This window comes from Stenella coeruleoalba (genome assembly GCF_951394435.1).
Source record: "Stenella coeruleoalba genome assembly, chromosome: 13".
Classification (NCBI taxonomy): Eukaryota; Metazoa; Chordata; class Mammalia; order Artiodactyla; family Delphinidae; genus Stenella; species Stenella coeruleoalba.
The window spans coordinates 66,110,132-66,129,475 of NC_137159.1; the positions used below are offsets into that span (position 1 = coordinate 66,110,132).

Consider the following 19,344-nt stretch of genomic DNA (forward strand, 5'->3'; position numbering starts at 1 on the left):
GAGGCAGTAGCCACCAGCATGTGGTTGGCAGAATAATGCCCCCACAAAAGATATCCACATCCTAATTCCCAGAAGTGTGAATACATTACATGGCAAAGAAGAATTACGGTTGCTAATCTGCTGAATTTAAAATAGGGAGATTATCCTGGATTAGCCTGGGGGGGGGCCAGTGTAATCATAAAGGTCCTTAAAGGTGGAAGATGGAGGCAGGGAAAGACTCAGTGTCAGAGTGAGGCTATGTGAGGAGGACTCAGCTGGTTCTTGCTGGCCTTAAAGATGGAGGAAAGGAGGCAGGAGCCAAAGAATGTGGGTGACCAATAGAAACTGGAAATGTCAAGGAAACAGACTCTCCACAGGAGCCTAACAGGAAGGATTTGGTCCTGCAAATGCCTTGATTTTAGCCCAATGAGCCCCACATCAGACTTCTGACCTCCAGAACTGTGAGATGATAAATATGTGTGGTTTAAGGTGACTCCATTCATGGTACAAGCAGTAATAGAAAACTATACAGAGCACAGTCAGTGCCCAGATCGTAGTTTCTAACACCTTGCTTTAATCAAAGGAACTAGGGTTCCTTAGGAAAATGCTGAGCCTAGGGCTGGGGCAGGGAAAAATACAAGAATCTTGTACCACCAGAAAATAAGAAAATGATTAAAAGAAAAAAAGAAATATGGGGACCCAAAAGGACGTAAGAGCCAACCTGCAAAAACTCCCAATGGCCAAAGCTGGAACAACTTCAGCAACAAAATAAATAACAATAGTACTGGATTATAACCCAAAGAATAAAATAAATATTGATAAGTTCATATTGGCATAATTAAATGACTGAGAAGGGACAAACCTTCACAGAATTGCAAATAAAATATGTAGATGCTCCCCACTCCAAGGAGGTGAAGCTTAATTCCCCCTGCCCACAACCAGCCCTACCGAATAAAATACAGAGAGAGAGGAGAAAACATTAACTTTGTGGTGCAGAACCCTGGCAGACACCACCTTAACCAAATGATTACAATTAACATCACTCATGATAAGCCAGGTTGATATCATGAACCCTCCTGATGAGATGAGAAAGTCACTTCATATCCGTGGGGCTTTTTCCCAAAACCCAAAACTAATCATGAGAAAATGTCATGAAAAGCAAATGCAAAACAAACTCAAAATGAGGGACATTCTACAAAATATCCGACCAGTTCTCTTCAAAAGCACTAAAATAAAGACAGACTGCCACACAATGGAGGAAGACTACAGAGACATGGTGACTTTAAAAAAAAAAAAAAAGAGATCCTCAATTGGATCCCAGAACAGAAAAAGGACATTAGTGGAAACACTGGTGAAATCTAAATAAAGTCTGTAGTTCAGTTAATAGTATTGTACCCATGTTAATCTTTTGTTTTGACAAATGTTCCACAGCTGTGTAAGAGGTTAACATCAGGGGAAGATGGGTGAAAATAGGAAAATTTTCTGTACTGTCTTTGCAAATATTCAATACATCTAAAATTATTCCATATAAAAAGGTATTTAAGAACATCTAATGTTAATGCAAACTACTGTTTAATTTAAAAATACATGAATAACAGCTATTTTGCATTCTAAAATCAAAGACCTAGGTGTTCTTACTTGGGATTCACTTACTATGCCGTTTATTTGATTGTAATAGTTGAAGATTATCAGTAACCACATTTCTAAGATATAGTTGGGACATTATTTTTATTGTGGAAGGACATGTTAAATCTTGGCTACATGATATGTCCCTGCCTGGTATTCATTACACAATGACTCTCAGAAATATCTGACTTCAAGCATAAGGAAAATAATTCCCATAAGATTTAAGGACAAGAATAAACAAGGGAAAAAAGGCCACACTGGGTTTCGTAAACTCCCTTAACAATGACATATATAATAAATACAACAGCTAATTCAATTTTTCCCCAGTATTACAATGCTGCCTTTCTCTTTAAAAATATCATTACAATTTATAGGTACTTATTTAGCCACAAGTGAAAGGAAAACTGAAGGCGCTAGAATCAAGTTATCTCTTGAAATTAAGGTTGAAAAACAAACTATAAAGTACATTGGGTCCATCTCTCCTATTTTTTTTACTATTATTGTAAAACACCCTTTTCAAAGTTGGCTCAAATTGATCATTTTAAGACTGACTTTATTTGTGCTTCTCTACTAAATGCAAAGTGGACAGAAAACCCTAAAGCTCCCCCCAAATTCTTTTACTTCTTTCTCCTAAAATTGCCCTGTTATAAAAACATGGATTTTAGGTAGTTTTTAGAATCTACTTATTAATTTAGGCAAAGAAATTCTTCAATTTTCAGTACAAATGAGGGTACTGAAAGGCCTAGAGTCAAAATATGCTTCCCAGCTCACATCTGGAATGCCTCGCAGCCTGCAGCAGTGCAGCTGACTGAGGTATTAGAGATGGTGCACATCAACAGGATATCCAATTTAGGTAAACAACCGCAGTATAACTCCAGTAAGTAACTGACTGAATAACCTTAAAGCCCAGAACCATGTCTCCCAACCAAAGAATCTGTCAACTTCCACACAGCTCAGAACTTGAGCTTTGTTAACAACTCAGCTAACACAGTCAAAACAAAAGCTTCGTTTAAGTTACTTAGATCTCAGTACAATCATAAAAAATTACTTAGCTCTCAATGTAGTTCTAGAAAGAAGTATAATCCTGGTATACTGCCTGGCATATGACTTAACTAAAATAAACCTTTGTTCCCAATGGGTTTCCCTCCCTCCCTGGCAAAAAGAAAAAAAAAAAAAAAAGCATCAAACTCATCTCAGCCAAGCAACCCTGGCAACTGAAACTACAAAATCAACAAGGACAAAAACTTATTTTTCAACTAGCAGTAGTAGCTAAGATGAAAACGATCTGTATGTATCTGAAAATACACAGAGTTGTATGTGACATCTAGCCATAGAACTAAAACATTTTAATATACTGTCTACTATATTTCTTCTGACAGTTTTCATAAAAATCTTAATTCACGATAGCCATTATAATAACATTTACTGAATGACTACATCAATCGTTGCATACTTTTCTTTATAGATTGGTGAAATGTGGGAAAGAAGCTGTATGTATCAGGATCCTTTGGGCTATAAATAACAGAATACCAATCTGAAAGTCATATAAACCCTCTGGGTGTATGTGTCTCACATAAAATGTAGTCTGGCCCCAAGGCTGGTTCAGAAGCCAGGCCCTCACATTCTATTTGGCCATCCTCTTGGATGCAAGATGATTGCAGGAGCTCCAAGTATGATGTACTCTCACAATAATGTCCCAAAGTAGGAAAGGAGAGGCATTGTCCCTTCATGAACCTCTTATTAAGGAGGAAAATCCTTCCCAGAGCCTTCTAACAAGGAGTCTCCCTATTAGGTCCCTTTGGTGGGACTGGCTGATAGGAGGCTGAGGAAGGCAATATGAGGTATTTTCATTCTCTGTCATGGGATGTGTGTATCATAGAAATACATTGTTAAAAATAGTAAAACATCCTCTCTGGCCTTTAGGTATTTAGTAACAAATGCAACAACACAGGAAAGAAGGGTGCTGTGAAACCTTCCATGATTTACAGTAGGAAGCAATAAAATAATCAGTCTCTTGTGGCCAGGTGACAAGAAAATTTGCAGTAAGTAAGAACTACAGTTTAGTAATTAAGTAGCTAGGAATCCTTGACTAAAAGCCGCCTTTGAAGATCGGTCACAGAGGGAGTGTCAAATATATGTGCTGTAGAGTAGCGGTCCCCAACCTTTTTGGCACCAGGGACCGGTTTCGTGCAAGACAATTTTTCCACGGACAGGGGCGGCGGGGAGGGGGTGATGGTTTAGGCGGCAATGAGACCGGTGGGGAGTGGCAGATGAAGCTCGGCTCGCTCACCCGCTGCTCACCTCCTGCTGTGCGGTCCGGTTACTAACAGACTGCACACTGGTACCCGTCCTCGGCTTGGGGGTTGGGGACCCCTGCTGTAAAGATTCCTTCCAGGAAATCTCAAGCAGCTGTTACTCAGGGTGACTAGTAACTAGTAATTCCTCACTTAGCTGACGCAGGTAGTAAAACTGACGCCTCAGAGATACCAAAGAAACTGGTAGGAATGGGGTGTTACTGATACCGACTCTTGAGGAGAGTCTTACTTCAATATAGAAATGTATTCATCTTATCCTCTGAGTTGTAAAATAGGAGAGCAGCATGAAGTGTTGTTAAATTTTAAAAGGGTCCACCAAATTGAATGGTGTCAAAGACGTTCATGGCTTAAAGACGGTTCTAGTTTTAATGAATGTCCATTTTAAGTAGGAGGAAGCTGGGTAGGAGAGGGAGAGTTTTCCCTCTCACCGAAGATAAAGTTGGGTATTATAAACTGTAAATATCTCAAATAGGAAATTATCCATTCTTTGTACTTACTATATAATAGTTAATAAAATTAAGGTGACTTCAGTAAATTTAGTGATTCTTAAAACTGTGTGAGAAATATCTTTAAATGAATTTACATCTAACACTTATACATTAAATACAGTTAAAACTGAAATTTTGGCCACATGAAATGGATTATCTTTCCAACTGTGCATGATGCTTGTTTTGCAGCATGTTCATGTGTAACAGCAGCATGCGCTATAACCACTGTTTCTCCAGCGTATTGGGCAAGGTATACAATAGATTTTAACCCAGTAGTTTTTATTCATGGTCTTTAAAAAGAGAAGAATGCTTATAAAATGCCAAAGGCATATTTTTTAAATTCCAGTTATTTCTATAGATCAGATTTGACCAAAAAAATTTTAGTATTTTGGGAGACAGGTTATTCTCAGGGAGGCCGGACTTTGGAAAAGCCTCTGACCCAGTTTCAATTATCCAGCTAAAACAGGACCACCACAGGAGCCTGTAAGGATACACTCAGACTTTGCATGCCTTGAACAAACTGAGAGTGGATAAAAGCATTCATCAGAGGCCATGCTGTTACTTCTTTCTTGTCCCTGATCTCATTCTGGAACAATCTAGATATATTTCACAATTTGTGGTTGTTCCTAGTTTTCACCACTACCTTATGGTGCAGTTTGAGAACAGTAGGATTATATGACAATCTACTTTAAAATCAGGACGTATATGTCAGGGAGAGTTTAGTTCAATCCACGACTTGGCAACTTTTTAAATCACTATCCATTTAATGTTTACTCCTCTTTTTGTGCTTTCTAAAAGCCTCCAACCCTTTTGCCACTCAAGTGTGATTAACTAATGATCCAGAAAAACCAAGGAGCCATGAGCTGGGTGGGCCAGATGGCACACGAATTTCCTGGTACAAAAACACTAGGCAAATGGACTTTTCATGACACCTCTGGGTTTCATATTTCCTGCGTTGTTACTAAGTGGTTATGAAGTTGACTAAAAATAAAAACCTATGTCTAAACCATCATTATAAATAGTTGAAATTTATCAGACATTTTTTCCTTAACATCTAATTTCACATACCTTAGCAGACTCTAAACAGTTTAGCTAGCTCAGCTTACCAAAACTCTTTACAATGTGAACTGGAATCTAAACACTCTTAATGGTTTCTTCCCTAGCCTGTTAGGTAAGTCTGTTACTTCCATACTTTAAGAAAAAACTTTCAAATTCTAAATTCTCATCCATTCTCCAAACTGGCACTACAGATACATAATATTATTTCCCTTTGGTCATTCGTAAATGAACTAAGGAAACCAGATAATTATATTCCAAACTCTGATAAGCAAACATTTATTTAGAAATAATTATACATAGCAACATTAAATACACCCTAAAGTCATGGCAAGTGTCAACAAGCTAAGTCTGGCATAGTCTGAAGCAGGATAGAGCTGACCAATAGGACACATCCATTCTCTTCCCTTTCTTTCATTTTCCCCTGCAAACTCCAACATTAATACTCCATTTGCAAACACATTCTGTTTTATTTTTCCTGCCTACACTTTTGCCTTGCTTAATTTACTTTGCACTTATTCACTTTAAAGGTTCTAAAATCGTTTTTTTTCTTCAATCCAAAATCTGTTCTCATTAATGGTTTGCATTTTTATGAAATCCTATCAAGTCTACAAATACTTTAAGAGCCTACAATGGTGAGAGACACTGTAAGGAGCTTATATCTTTTGGGAAAAGAAAATGGGAAAGCTAAGAATGAAATACTTACACAGAAACTCAAACAAGAGAGAAGACAGTTTTAACAATGTTAAAAATGAGTATAGGGGCTTCCCTGGTGGTGCAGTGGTTAAGAATCCGCCTGCCAATGCAGGGGACACGGGTTCAAGCCCTGGTCCGGGAAGATCCCACATGCCGTGGAACAACTAAGCCCGTGCACCTCAACTACCGAGCCTGAGCTCTAGAGCCCGCGAGCCACAACTACTGAAGCCAGCGCGCCTAGCGCCCGTGCTCTGCAACAAGAGAAGCCACCGCAGTGAGAAGCCCACGCACTGCAACGAAGAGTAGTAGCCCCTGCTTACTGCAACTAGAGAAAGACCGCGCGCAGCAACAAAGACCCAACACAGCCAAAAATACATAAATAAAAATACATAAATTTATAAAAAAAAATGAGTATACCATTGCAGAATAGGAGGAAGTAAAGATTAGGTGATCAGGGAAAGAGAACATGGGTCTGTGAGACACTAGAAAAACCAGAGGTCTAATATGGATCTCTGTAAGGCAAAAGGTGGGAGGGTGGATGTCCCAAAGGGAACTACAGAAATAACAGGCAGCAGCAAATAACACTCTACTGGCATTTAATTTAATCCTCACACCACCCAATAAAGCTGTACTACTTCTTTTTTAAGTTGAGATGTAACTGATGCATAATATTACATTAGTTTTAGGTGTACAACAAAATGATTCCATATATGTACATGTCATGAAATGACCACCGTATGTCTAAGTTAATATCTATCACCACATAGTTACAAATATTCTCCTTATCAGAACTTTTAACATCTACTCTCAGCAACTTTCAAATATATAAGAGTATTATTAACTATAGTCACCATGCTGTACATTACATCTGCATAACTTATTTATTTTATGACTGGAATTTTGTGCCTTCTGAGCAACTTCACCCATTTTGCCCACCCCCAAATCCTGGCCTCTCTGTATCTATTCAGTTGTGTTTTTGGGGAATTTTATTTTATCTTATTCTATTGGGTTTTTTATTATGGGAGACTTCACAAATAAGTGAAAGCATGTCGTATTTGTTTTACTCTATCTGACTTTTCACTTAGCATGATGCCCTCAAAGTCCATCCAGGTGATATAAATTATAGGATATCCTTTTTTTTTTATAGCTGAGTAATATTCCATTGTCTATATTTACCATTTTCTTTATCCATTCATCTACCAATGGACACAAGTTGTTTCCATGTCTTGGTTATTGTAAATAATGCTGCAATGAACATGGGGGTGCAGATATCTTTTCAAGTTAGTGCTTTTGTTTTCCTCCAATAAATACCCAGAAGCAGAATTACCAGATCATATGGTGGTAGTTCTATTTTTAATTTTGGGGGAACCTCCATATTGTTTTCCACAGCTTCTACACCAATGTACATTCCTACCAACAATGCACAAGCGTTCCCTTTTCTCTATAGCCTCACCAACAGTTGTTATTGCTCAGCTTTTTGACAGTAGCCATTCTAACAGGTGTGATGTGGTATCTCATAGTTTTGATTTGCATTTTCCTGATGATTAGTGCTGTTGAGCACCTTTTCATGCACCTGTTGGCCATTTGTATGTCACCTTTGGAAAAATGTCCATTGATCTCCTCTGCTCATTTTTTAATTAGATTGTTATTTTGCTGTTGAGTTATATGAGTTCTTCATATATTTTGGATATTAACCCTTTGTCAAATATATGATTTGCAAATATTTTCTCCCATTCCATAGGTTGCCTTTTCATCTTGTTGATGGTTTCCTCTGTTGTGCAGAAGATTTTCAGTTTGATACAGTACCACTTTATCTTTGCTTTTGTTTCCTTTGCTTTTGGTACCAAATCCAAAAAAAGTCATCACCAGGACCAATGTCAAGAAGCTTGCCACCTATTTTTTCTTCTAGGATTTTTAAGGTTTCAGGTCTTATGTTCAGGTCATTAATCCATTTTGAGTTAATTTTTGTGTACAGTGCAATATAGTAGTCCAGTTTTCACAACAAACACCATTTATTGAAAAGACTATCCCTTCTTTATTATATACTCTTGGCTCTTTTGTCATAAATTAATTGACCATATATGTGTGGGTTTATTTCTGGGCTCTGTATTCTTTTGTACTGATCTATGTGTCTGTTTTTATGCCAATGCCATACTGTTCTGATTACTACAGTTTTGTAACTAGTCTGAAATCAGGGAGCATTATATCTCTAGCTTTGTTCTTCTTTCTCCAGACTGCTTTGGGTATTCTGAGTCTTTGTGGTTTCATACAAATTTTAGGGCTGTTTGTTCTATTTCTATCAAAAAATGCCATTGGAATTTTGATAGGGATAGCACTGGATCTATAGATTGCTTTGGACAGTATGGACTTTTAAACAATACTAATTCTTCCAATCCATGAACACAGAATATCTTTCCTTTCAGATATGAGCACAAATATCTTATTTGTCTACTTCAGCTTCTTTCATTGATACTGTATAATTTTCAGGGTACAAGTATTTCACCTCCTTTATTCCTATTTTATTCTCTGGTGCCATTGTAAATGGGATTGTTTTCTTAATTCCTCTTTCCGTTTAGTTTGTTATTAGTATATAGCAACACAACAGATTTTTGTATATTAATTTTGTATTGTGCAACCTCACTGAATTCATTTATTAGTTCTAACTGTTTTTTGCTGGAGTCTTCATAGCTTTCTATATATAATATCACGTCATTTGCAAATAGCGATGGTTTTACTTCTTTTTTTCCAATTTGGATGCTATGTATGTAATCTATCTAATTTTGCCTAATTGCTCTGGCTAGAACTTCCAATATAATGTTGAATAAGAGTCGAGCGCATCGGCATCCTTGTCTTATTCCTGAACTTAGAAAAGAAGCTTTCAGCTTTCCATCACCATTAAGTCTGATGTTAGCTGTGGGCCTCTCATATATGGCCTTTAATATATTGAAATACATTCCCTCCATACCCACCTTGCTGGAAGTTTTAGTATCAATGGACGTTAAGTTTTGTCAAATGCTTTGTTGTTGTTGCATCTATGGAGATGATCAGATAATTTTTATCCTTCCTTTTATCAATGCAGTATGTCTCATTGATTGACTTGCAGATGTTGAACAATTTTTGCATCCCTAGGACAAATCCCACTTGATCATAGTGTATTATCTTTTTAGTGAACTGCTGAATTTGGTTTGCTAACATTTTGTTGAGGATTTTTACATCTATGTTCATCAGGGATATTGGCCTCTAATTTTCTTGTGGCATCTTTGTTTGGTTTTGGTATTGGGGTAATGCTGGCCTCATAAAATGACTTTCGAAGTGTTCCCTTCTCTTCTATTTTATGTTTCCTTCTTCTTTTCTTGGCTGTACTGCATGGCATGTGGGATCTTAGTTCCCTGACCAGGGATCGAACCTGTGCCCCCTGCATTGGAAACACAGAGTCTTAACCACTGGATTACCAGGGAAGTCCCATCTTCTATTTTTGGGAAGAGATTGAGAAGGATTAGTATTAGTTCTTTAAATGCTGGGTACAATTCACCACTGAAGCCATCTGGTTTTGGACTTTTGTTTGTTGGGGGTTTTATGATTACTGATTCAATCTCCTTACTAGTAATGGGTCTGTTCAGACTTTCTATTTCTTCATGATTCCTAGGTCATATGTTTCTAGGAATTTATCCATTTCTTTCAGGTTGTCCAATTTACTGGCATATAATTGTTCATAGCAATCTCCCATGATTCTTCATATTTCTGTGGTATCAGTTGTGCATCTACCCTTTCATTTCCGCTTTATTTGTGTCCTCTCTTTTTTTCTTGGTGAATCTAGCTAAAGCTTTGTCAGTTTCCTTTATCTCGTCAAAAAACCAACTTAGTTTCACTGATCTTTCCTATTGTCTTTTCAATTTCTCTTTCATTTATTTCCTTCCTTCTAACTTTGAGCCTTATTTAGTCTTCTTTTTCTAGTTCCTTGATGTATAAAGATAGGCTGTTTATTGAAGTCCCCTTTTAGAATTACTTTCGCTGCATCTCATAAGTTTTGGTGTGTTGTATTTCCATTTCCATCTGTTTCAAGGTATTTTTTGATTTCTCTTTCGATTTCTTCTTTGACCCACTGGTTGTTCAGTAGTATGTTATTTAGCCTCCGCATACTTGAGTTTTCCAGTTTTTTTTCTTGTAACTGATTTCTAGTTTCATAACATTGTGATCAGAAAAGATTCCTTGACATTATTTCAACCTTCTTAAATGCAATAAAACTTGTTTTGAGGCCTAACATATGATCTATCCTGGAGAATATTCCATGTGAGCCTGAGAAGAATGTGCATTTTGCTGCTTTGGGATACAGTGTTCTATATATGTTTATTAAACTATATGTCAGACCAACTGGACTTAAGGCCAATGTTTCCTTATTGATTTTCTGTCTGGATAATCATCTATTGATGAAAATGGGATATTAAAGTCCTCTACTATTACTGAATTGCTGTTCCCTTTAGGTTTGTTAACATTTATGTATTTAGGTGCTCCTTTATTAGGTGCATAAATATTTACATATGTTATATACTCTTGTTGGATTGACCCCTTCATCATTATATAATGACCTTCTTTGTCTTTTATCACAGACTTTGTCTTAAAATCTATTTTGTCTGATATGAAATACAGCTAACTCAGCTTTCTTTTGGTTTCCATTTGCATGGAATATCTTTTTCCATCCCTTCACTTTCAGTCTGTGTGTGTCCTTAGACCTGAGGTAGGTCTCTTATAGACACCATAAAGATAGGTCTTGTTTATGTTTAATCCATCAGCCACTTTTGTCTTCCAATTGAAGTATTTAATCCATTTACATTTAAAGTAATTATTGATAGCTATGTACTTACTGCCATTTGGCTAATTGTTTTGTGGCTGTTTTGTAATTCCTTTGTTCCTTTCTTCCTCTCTTGCTCTCTTCCTTTGTGATTTTCTGTAGTGGTGGGCTTAGATTCCTTTTTCTCTATCATTTGTGCATCTGCTACAGTTTTTTCCTTTGTGGTTACCATGAGACATAAAATAATGTATAACAGTTGTTTTAAGTTGATAACAACTTAAGTTGAGACACATTCTAAGGCTGTACATTTTTACTACTCCCCCACCATGTTATGTTTTTGAGGTCACAGTTTACAGCTTTTTATCTTCTGTATCCCTTAAAAATTATTGTAGCTATAGTTATTTTTAATACTTTTGTCTTTTAAACTTTATTCTAGCTTTAGAAGTGATTAACCCACAACCTTTACAACATTATTCTGAATTTTACTATATATTTATATTTACCAAGGATATTTATACGTTCATGTTTCCCAGTTCTAATTAGCACCTTTTCTTTTCAGCTTAAAGAAGTCCCTTTAACATTTCTTTGTAAGGCCATTCTAGAGGAGATGGACTCCTTGAGCTTTTGCTTGCTCACAAACCTCTCTCTCTCCTTCAACTCTGAAGGACAACTTTGCCAGATACAGTTTTCTTGACTGGCAGTTTTTTTCTTTCAGCACTTTGAATATAGCATGCTACTCCCGTCTGGTCTGCAAAGGTTCTTCTGAAAAATATGCTGATAATCTTATGGGGTTCCATTGTATGTAACAAGTTGTTTTCCTTTTGCTGCTTTGAAAATGCTCTTTATATCTTTAAATTTTGACACTTTAACACATTATTGACTGGAGACATATTAATACATCTTTTGTTACCTGAATGTTATTGAAAGGAGACGTATCAGTATGTTTTTAGAGAGTGATACAATTAACAGCACTGTGCAAAGTTGTTAGAGCTTAAAATTGATCAAGGGTTCATTATACAACTTGTGATTGTCAATATCATTCACATTTTGCTCCGTTAGGTTTTTGTTCCAACCTGTGTATATTATAAACGTAAAATTTTCAAAAATGACGTATCGCAAAATTCTGAGTGAAGAAGAATTTTTCGGTGAATTCTATGCAGATACTTTCTCTGATTGTCTGAGTGACATACTAGTGTCTCAGAAGATAGTTCTTCAGAATATCGTTCTGATTCAGACAATGTGAATATTAGACCAACAAAAAGACAAAAAACCTTAGTGATTGATTCTGATACAGAAAGTGAAAATGAAACTCAGTGCTGGAGAATTCTCCTTTGCTTCTATAGAAGAGTGGATTGAAGACAACATTTCATGAAAATTAGAAGATTTTACAGGTGTGTCAGGTGTAACTATTGAATGTAATAACCCACAAAGTGTTAGTGAAATAACAATTAATTTTTGGCTGACCAAAATAGAAATCACTGGCCACAGGCATTAATTTTTGCAAAAATCCCCTGTCAATAATGAGTTAATTATGTGTCTTGGTGTGAGGCTCTTTAAGTTCATCTTATTTGGAATTCTCTGGGCTTCCTGGATCTGGATATCTGTTTCCTTCCCCAGGCTGAGGTACTTTTGGCCGTTGTGTCTTCAAATAAGTTTTCTGCCCCTTTCTTTTTCTCTTCTTCTGGGACCTCTATAATGTAAATGCAGGACCACTTGATGTTGTCCCATAATTCCCTTAAGTTATCGTCAATGTCTTCCAGTTTTTATGTTTGCTGCTTTGATTGGTTATGTTCTACTGCCCTGTCTTCAAGTTCACTGACCCTTTTCTACTGCTTAAACCGTTAAACCCTCTGTTTTCAGTTCAGTTATTGTATTCTTCAGCTCTGTGACTTCTTATATTTTCTATCTCTTTGTTAAACTTTTCATGCATTGTTCTCCTGAGCCCAATGAGCATCTTTAGGACTGTAATTTTGACCTCTTTACCACCAGGTTAATTACCTGTCTCCAGTTCATTAACATCTTTCCCTAAAGTTTTATCTTGTTCTGTAATTTGGAATATATTCCTGTGTTTCTTAATTTCCCTTGACTCTCTGTGTTGGTTTCTATGCATTAGATATAATACCCACCTCTCCCAGGCTTGTAGGAGAGTCCTCCTATAGGAGATGAACCTTATCATTCAACCCTGCTCTAGTTCTTGGCTGTCTCTTAAACCTTTGTGATTGTCCGAGCAGCCTACTTTATTTTTAGTGGCTCCCAGTAGTTGAGGATGGCTATGCCAGTGTCGGGGGAGGGTCTCAGCACCTTGATTCAGGCCAATTGGAAGTCAAACCCTCAGGCAGCCTCTTTTAAAGTATGTAAATATAGTTCTTTCAGGAGAAGACTTGGAGATGGGCTTTTATGTCTCCTCCCTCCATGCTAAATAAGCTCTAGAGTAATGGTTGGCTCTAAGAATTCTTTCTTTATTTGCTACTGTCCCATTGACCTCCCCCCTCCCCCCAAACACAAGCCCACTGGCTACAAGAGCCAGGTTATCAAGGGATGTGTTTTCTGGGTGACAGCCACAAAAGTCAGAGTGCCAGACAAGTATACAAGCTCCTTTCTCAGAGACACTGGTGACCAGACGTGGGCCAGAGGGAGAGTGATATCCCCACCCCCAAGGTTTCTAGATTACAGTCTTCCCTTAGATGTGTGTTTAATGAGAAGCCCGCCCCTCCGACCACAGCAAGGAATATAAGCAAATAGCCGTCCTTCACAGAAAGACTGGGGGCTTTTCATTCAGCTGCCTCTGCACTGGGTCCCGGAGTATAGCCACATAAGTGTGCGGGGCCCTCTAAAAACTATTTCTCAGTTTGCTATATCCTATGGGTCTCCACTGGCTTTCAAAGCTAGATGTTTTGAAGGCTCATCTCTCAGGTGCAGGTGTTAAAAGTTGGGGTGCTACTAGATGTGGGGTTCAAAACCTCCACTCCTGAGGGAGATGCTCAGAGTTGTCAGATTCCTCCTGATTGTGGGTTGCCCTGTGTTCCTGGCTGCACTAGTCTGGAGCAGAGTTTCTGTCTGGCTGAACAGGGAGGTGGGAGGAAACAAGTGTGTCTTGTTTCAAATACCACAGATTATCATTGTTCTCGATGAGCCTTGGTATAGATTTTCTTGAGTAAATGTTTCTTCATTTGCTGTATGTTCTTCGGACCATTTCTGGAGACTTTAAATGGCTGTTACTTCAGAATTTTCACCAGTTTTCCTGGGAAGTGGGTCTACAGAGCTCCTCATACCTTCATGTTGGAACTGCCTTTCCAGTCATCTCTTTTTTTTTATGAACTGTTTTTTTTTAAATAATTTATTCATTTATTTTTGGTTGTGTTGGGTCTTTGTTGATGAGCGCGGGCTTTCTCTAGTTGCGGCGAGTGGGGGCTACTCTGTTGCAGTGCACGGGCTTCTCATTGCAGTGGCTTCTCTTGTTGCGGAGCATGGGCTCTAGGCATGTGGGCTTCAGTAGTTTTGGCATGCAGTTTCAGGAGTTGTGACTCATAGGCTTAGTTGCTCCACGGCATGTGGGATCTTCCCAGACCAGGGATTGAACATGCGTCCCCTGCAGTGGCAGGCAGATTCTTAACCAGTGTGCTACCAGGGAAGTCCTCCAGTTGTCTTTTATTTATTTATAAAATAAATTTATTTTTATTTATTTACTTTTGGCTGTGTTGGGTCTTTGTTGCTGTGCACAGGCTTTCTCTAGTTGCAGCAAGTGGGGGCTACTCTTCATTGCGGTGTGTGGGCTTCTCATTGCGGTGGGTTGTAGCGAAGCACGGGCTCTAGGTGGGTGGCCTTCAGTAGTTGTGGTGCGCGGGCTCAGTAGTTGTGGCTTATGGGCTCTAGAGCGCAGGCTCAGTAGTTGTGGCTCACGGGCTCTAGAGTGCAGGCTCAGTAGTTGTGGTGCAAGGGCTTGGTTGCTCCTCAGCATGTGGGATCTTCCCGGACCAGGGCTCAAACCCATGTCCCCTGCACTGGCAGGTGGATTCTTAACCAGTGCGCCACCCAGGGAATTCAGTCGTCTTTTACACACAAGATTCTTCTTGGGTCGTACTTTTAAATATCACCCTTGTAATATTTAAGTTACATTGTTTTGACTGTCTTTTTTAGAGGCTCCAATTATACAGATGTTAGAACTCCTCTAACTAGGTTCGATTTCAACTACTTTCTTTCTGACAATTTTTTTTCTTTTTTTCTCCTTTTCATTCTCTATTTTCTTTTGGTTTTTTAAAATTGTGTTGGAGTATAGTCGATTTGCAATGTCATGCTAGGTTCAAGTGTGCAGCAAAGTGATTCAGTTATACATATACATATGTTCATTCTTTTTCAGATTCTTTTCCCTTACAGGTTATTATAAAATATTGAGTATAGTTCTCTGTGCTATACAGTAGGTCCTTGTTGGTTATCTATCTTATATATAGTAGTTTGTGTGTGTTAATCACAAGCTCCTGATTTATCCCTCCCCATCCCCCACGTTTCCCCTTTGCTAACCTTAAGTTTGTTTTCGACATCTGTAAGTCTGGTTTGTAAATAACTTCATTTGTATAATTTAAGATTCCACACGTAAATGATAACATATGATATTTGTCTTTCTCTGACTTACTTCACTTAGTATGATACTCTCTAGGTCCATCCATGTTGTTGCAAATGGCATTATTTCATTCTTTTTTATGGCTGAGTAATATTCCATTGTATGTATGTACCACATCTTCTTTATCAATGGACATTTAGGTTGCTTCCATGTCGTGGCTACTATGAACACTGAGGTGCCTGTATCTTTTCAGATTATGGTTTTCTCTGGATATATGCCCAGGAGTGGGATTGCTGGATGATACGGCAGTTCTATTTTTACTGTTTTCTCCATAGTGGATGTACCAATTTACATTCCCACCAACAGTGTAGGAGGATTCCCTTTTCTCCACAGCCTCTCCATCATTTATTGTTTGTAGACTTTTTGATGATGGCCATTCTGATCGGTGTGATGTGATATCTTATTGTAGTTTTGATTTGCATTTCTCTAATAATTAGTGATGTTGGGCATCTTTTCATGTGCCTTTTGGCCATGTGTATGTCTTCTTTGGAGAAATATTTATTTAGGTCTTCTGCCCATGTTGTGATTGGGTTGTTTGTTTTATCAATATTGAGCTGCATGAGCTGCCTGTAAATTTTGGAGATTAATCCCTTGTCGGTCGCATTGTTTGCAAATATTTTCTCCCATTCTGTGGGGTTTCTTTTTGTTTCATTTATGGTTTCCTCTGCTGTGAAAAAGCTTTTGAGTTTAATTAGGTCCCATTAGTTTATTTTTGGTTTTATTTCCATTACCCTAGCAGATGGATTGAAAAAGACCTTGCTGTGTTTTATGTCAAAGCGTGTTCTTCCTATGTTTTCCTCTAAGAGTTTTATAGTATCGCATCTTATATTTAGGTCTTTGACTCATTTTGAGTTTATTTTTGTGTCTGGCATTAGAGAATGTTCTAGTTTCATTCTTTTACATGTAGTTGTCCAGTTTTACCAGCACCACTTATTGAAGAAACTGACTTTTCTTCATTGTACAGTCTTCCCTCCTTTGTCATAGATTAACTGACCATAGACGTATGTGTGGGTTTATTTCTGGGCTTTCCATCCTGTTCCATTGATGTATATATCTGTTTTTGTGCCAGTACCATACTGTTTTGATGACTGGAGCTTTGTAGTATGGTCTAGGGTCAGGGAGCATGGTTCCTCCATCTCTGTTTTTCTTTCTCAGGATTGTTTTGGCTAGTCGAGGTCTTTTGTATTTCCATACAAATTTTAAAAATTTTTTGTTCTAGTTCTGTGGAAAATACCATTGATAATTTAATAGGGATTGCACTAAATCTGTAGATTGCCTTGGGTAGAATAGTCATTTTGACACTATTGATTCTGGTAGCATCTTTAGGATTCTCTATGTATAGTACCATTTCATCTGCAAACAGTGACTACTTCTGCAAACAGTCTTACTTCTTCTTTTCCAATCTGGATTTCTTTTATTTCTTTTTCTTCTCTGATTGCTGTGGCTAGGACTTCCAAGACTATGTTGAATAAAAGTGGCAAGAGTGTGGGAATTCCATGGTGGTCCAGGGGTTAGGACTCGGCACTTTCACTGCTGTGGCCAAGGTTCAATCCCTGGCCAGGGAACTAAGATCCCACGAGCTGCATGGCATGGCCAACAAAAAAAAGTGGCTGAGAGTAGACATCCTTGTCCTGTTCTTCATCTTAGAGGAAATGCTTTCAGCTTTTCACTGTTGAGTCATTTTCTGTTTTCTTGTATTGCTCTTTTCATTTTACTCTATTATTTTCCTCTTGGATATTTCATAATTCGCTCTTCATTTCTGACATGATTTTGCCTTTTTGTTCTTTTTTTTCCTTGGATTCAACTGACTTATATTTCTCCTTGTTTTCTTGTCTATTACTGTTCATTGTATTTCTCACCCAAAAGTATCTTTTTTTTAATATCCCCAAATGCTTAGTTAATGATAATCCATTCAGTTTGGAGTGTTATGGTGTACATTTTTTGGCTTTTCGGTTTTTCAGTTCTGTCCTCCACTTAAGTTTCTTTTATGAATTTAAAAACCTTTTATGGTTATTGGGTTTTGCTGTATAATTTTGGGGGTGGGGTAAGCAAAGACTGTTATTTCTTGCTTCTCTTTTTATTCCTGCAGGATTTTTAATTTCCTTGTTTTCCTTCACTACCACACTTCTAAGGGAAGCTAGCCCTTCTCTATATATCTGATTCTCCCTCAGAAGCAATACTTCTCTGAGGCATCTTCAGGTCCCACTGTCTTTCTAATCACTTCCTTATACCTTGTGCTGTGAACTACTATGTCCAGACCTGTGCTCAGTATTTTGGCATTTAGTGTTGGACTTTAATTTTTCTGGCGATGCTTTTGTCTGTGCTTCCTCTGAGTTTTCCATGCCTCTCTTAAGTCTCTACCCACTCTCAGAACCCACAGGTTTGCAATGATGGGAGGGTAGAAAGAACTCTTTTAGACTTCTCTACTTAATAAATACCAGAACCTTTTAAATGCCTTGTCTCCTGGTCATGCTGAAGAGATGAGTGATATGTGGTTTTACTTCCTCTGCTTGTTGATTGGATGTTTTTTGTTTTTTTAAAGATGAGGAAGATCAGGCAGCTGCCATTGTCCTCCAAAAACCTTTGTAGGAAGGCTCTTAATTATGGATTCAATCTCTTTACTAGACACGAAGCTGTTTTAATTTTTTCATTTGTTTTCATTATTATCGTATTTTGTCAGTTGTAATTTGTTGATTTCATGTATATTTTCAAGCTCATTCACATAATGTTCTTAATATTCTGTTACTTTATTTTATGTAGAATCAGGAATGATACATAAGACATTATCATTTTTGATCAGTCTTTTTAGGAATGTGGCAGTTTTTAAATACTATAATATCTTTGCCATTTCTGCCATTGAGAGGTGAAGTCTATGCTCCCTCCCCTAGACTCCTTAAGGACAGTGATGGCTTCCACTAATAATGTACTGTAGATGTGATGCTATATGAATTCTAGGTCATAAAATGCCTTGCAGCTTCCTGCTGGTTCTATGGGGATGTTTGCTCTAGGGAAAGTCAGTTGCCATTTAAGGAATCTGACTATCCTGAGAGCACAATACTGTGCAAGTGACAAAGAGAAAGATAAAACTATTAGCATGAAGGCAACTAAAACACAAACATGCAGTACTTCTTACTCGTCTATCCTAAGGACAATGCCTGCCCTTTGCCCTCACAAATCCTACACAATTTCAGTACACTGATAGGCACATGGTTTAGAGAGCAAAGAATTCAAATAAGAAATATTACATAGGAAACCAAAGAAGTACAGATTTAATGGATGAGGCTGTCAGGGAGTATAGTGGGTGCTTCATCCACTCGTATGTGAATAACTGGTCTGAATATATTTTTAGTCTGTTCCTCACCCCTACTTCATATTACAGAGTGGAGATCAATTAAGATTTAAATGCAATGTTGACATATCCCTACTTATCCACCACTCAGTGAACATGCTGCTTTCCTAACTATGGAAAATAAACATTTCTAGGAATTTTAATATTATAGTATAAAACAAGGACAGTGAAAAGCCTTTAAAAAAAAAAAAGTGATGGATTAGGTAAGTTCAGAAAACACCGGCACCTGGTATAACGCTTGGAACCAATGGTTATTCAATTACTATTTATTAAAATGTGAATGAATCAGTTCCTTTCAAGTACCTTATCAGCACAGACCACTTTCTGGTCTAAATTACCACAAGTATGACATGTAATAAAAAGTTACTGAACTATTAATTCATATTCTTCAAATTTTTGGTCCTTCTGGGACCATATCTACTTCCTTG

The 19,344-nt window shown here is 37.7% G+C and overlaps 1 protein-coding gene across 2 annotated transcripts in view; it reads right to left on the bottom strand.

Annotated features, from left to right (window-relative positions):
* The window catches only part of LCLAT1 (lysocardiolipin acyltransferase 1), a 192,815-nt gene that overhangs the window by 97,902 nt on the left and 75,569 nt on the right, over window positions 1-19,344 (bottom strand). The window lies entirely within an intron of this gene.